This window comes from Sinocyclocheilus anshuiensis, unplaced genomic scaffold (genome assembly GCF_001515605.1).
Source record: "Sinocyclocheilus anshuiensis isolate Anshui unplaced genomic scaffold, SAMN03320099.WGS_v1.1 scaffold78, whole genome shotgun sequence".
Taxonomy (NCBI): domain Eukaryota; kingdom Metazoa; phylum Chordata; class Actinopteri; order Cypriniformes; family Cyprinidae; genus Sinocyclocheilus; species Sinocyclocheilus anshuiensis.
The window spans coordinates 3266813-3269870 of NW_015544250.1; the positions used below are offsets into that span (position 1 = coordinate 3266813).

The 3058-nt window shown below is 36.1% G+C and overlaps 1 long non-coding RNA gene across 1 annotated transcript; it reads right to left on the minus strand.

Annotated features, from left to right (window-relative positions):
* Positions 1–74: 74 nt before the first annotated feature.
* LOC107697864 (uncharacterized) lies at positions 75–1889 on the minus strand. Its single transcript, XR_001635264.1, has 4 exons — positions 1333–1889; positions 1196–1229; positions 629–721; positions 75–104 (listed from the first exon to the last, which is right to left on the minus strand). It is a non-coding gene; the product is annotated as an uncharacterized LOC107697864 (long non-coding RNA).
* Between the last annotated feature and the right edge of the window lie 1169 nt (positions 1890–3058).

The following is a 3058-nucleotide window of genomic DNA, read 5'->3' on the forward strand; positions in this document are numbered from 1 at the left end:
TACGTATCACTCTTTCTTATATTTGTGAATAAGTAATGTTGTTGTGAAGAGTTGAAATAAAATAAAATAAAGTAAAATATTACCATGATAGGATGTTGTGGGAGCTGTGAAAAACACAAAGATGATGAAACGAAATTACTTATCCCTGTTTCTAACACTTGTGAATGAGAAATTTTGTTCTGAAGTGTTGTAATAAAATAAAACAAAATAAAATAAAATAACAAAATAAAATAAAAATATTAAATAGTTCTGCAATGTTTTAATAAAATAAAATATTAAATTGTTTATCTGTGCAAAATTACTTATTCCTCTTTCTTACACTTGTGAATGAGTAATGCTGTTCTCAAGCATTAAAATTAAATAAATAAAATAAAAACATTAATTCTGAAGTGTTATAAAAATATAAAAAAATACACTAAAATATGCAACAAAGATAAAAAATATATTTAAAAAAATATATAAAATATAAAAAAATAAAGATAGTCTGTGTGTACAAAACGTACCATCACAATAGGGTGTTTTGGGTGGTTACTGGGACATAGTTATGCCTTCTCTAAGGTCTAGAGTGATTCCTGGGACATTGTAAGGTGGTTGCTAAAATGTTCTAGGAGGTTAGGGTGTTACTTACTAGTTCAAGTCAAAACAGCAAGTCCCCTCAGGTCTCTATGATACTCTGATCTCTTCTTCAGTGTGCTTCTATATGATTGACAATCATTCATGTCTATAGCACAAACAATGCAAGACAAGTTATTACACCAAAGTTTAATACTTTAATACTTTTAACCTTCTCTAAAGATTCATTAGAGAAATAATTGATCTTCTCTGAAATGAAACATTCATTTAAAAGATGAAGATATAATTAAATCAAAGTGTTAATTGTTCAAGCTTTCACGCTGGGCATCAATTTAACTTCCGCTTTTATTCGAGAAAATTCATCTAACATTTGATTTTGATGTCTGTTTTTCCTCAATTTCCAAAGTTTCAGGACAACATTAATTGATTTTGAAGGCAGACACAGGAATCTAATTTGAGCGCTGGCAAAGATACACAATCAAGTATGACAAACGCATAAGAAAAAGAAAGGAATTAGTCATTACGCACACACATGACAGAACTGATGAGACCGTTACAAAAGATGCAAACTGTAATTGCTGTTGTTGGTTTATGAGTCTCATATTTGGGGTGAGGTCCTCACCTGCACTCTTGGTCCTGCTTGTTACCCATGATGCCTACAAACGAAAAAAAAGAGGTCTAGGTTTCATTTTACTCGAGTGAAATAACTGAGCCCAAATTAGATGTGTCAAATGAAGAGATATGCGAACGCTTTCTCACAGTGGTGGTCTCTAAAAGCTTTGGCACTGGATGAAAATCACAAACATTTCCCCAGAACAAATGTGACATCCTTAACAGTTACCCTGTGATGTTTTAACTAGGGAGCCATGGAGACTTCCAGCGGATGAGAAGTCTTGCACATTTGAAACAGATGGTGGCTATGCTTTTACACTCATTAGAGGCATCCGCATAAACTGAACCAAAACACCGTGGTAAAACACAAAACTACTGCAGCGTTTCAAACGTATGTGGAAGTAAACCTTGAATATTTCCCCTCAGACACCTGTTGAATCAACTCTGAACATGTTTTAATTCTCCTAACGAGTGAAGATTTTCTGGCAGGCTTTGAAATAGAAACTCCTACTCATCAATTAAAGTGTTTAGCATTAAATGAATTGTAGCGGTAGCTTGCAAAGAGCTAGCAGCTGCTGTCTTATCCTCCTGTAATACATCAATATGTCGGTTTAAGCCCTCTATGTACTTTTAAACAACATGTTGCATTCCTCATCGTGCTTATCTCGCTCCATAGAAAAACGGGTTCGTCTCTCTAACTGTAAACACTAGGCTAAACACCTTTCCCGCACTCGGCCCTGACAAGATTAGAGTTTCAAAAGACTTCCTCAGTCGAAGGCACTTCGCTGACCAACACGAATCGCTCGAGCGGAAATGTACGAGATTACATGTTGATTCGCTAATTGCCGGCTGGCTTAATGCATCAAGGAAGAAGCCTTTAATTGGTCCCTTTGTGGAAGCAGCAGTTCTGATTATGATGTCGCGATCAAGAGGGAATGTTTTGGGAAAACTTTCCCGCCGCTGTTAAGTAATTGATAACCAAAGGCTTCCATGGCACAAATCTCAGCACAGCTGATCCAGCGAAATCCTAAGCAGGAACGCTGATTCATTGCATGCTACACCAAAATGCAATCTTATCTCTGGCTAAAATGTGCGTCTGTGCTGTCTGGGTGTTTATTTTTTTCCAGAGCATCAGATTTTTTTTTTCAAGGTTTTCATTCATAGGTGTAATGATGTATGAACACCCGGGGGCAGTGTTCACTTCAGAAAAATCTGAGCTGGGAGACCAGTGGAGACAGACAGAACTGAGGTGGATCTTCTCAACCAATGTGGAAATATGCCAAGAACACAGAGATCTTCACTGCACTGCGGTGCATGTGTTATAAAAACAGCCCTGGAGTCATCCCATGTGAACGTAATCACAACTACTTCCTGTTTCTCCTGTCTCTCTTACTAAATTGGAGGTGGCACTTCATATTTTCATTCAGCACAATACCAGCACTTCTCCAGTTAGCTCAGTCGACACTTAGATAAATATTACATGAAGAACAGTAATAGCTGACACAGCCATTGAAATTTAATAGGTTACTTATTATGGACAAGATCCTTGAATGATGTCTCTGTTCTGGTCCTTCAGCTAAACATATCCTTATTCAGGATGTTCATGGTTTTATAATATCAAAACTTGTCATAATTGGTTCTAAAAACCTATAAATATGAACTTTTCTCATTTCACGTCACACGTAGAGTGCACTGTTAAAATTTTTAGTGTGAAATCAGTATATTCCAGGTTAATAATTGCATTACTTTCACAGTAATTTCACAGTGGGACTTCTCTTGTATCTAACTGCACTCTCAGAAATGTCTCGTAAGCAAACTGCATCATGCTGTAGAGTTAATTCTTGTTGGTTTTATTTGTGCTATTGAACTTATT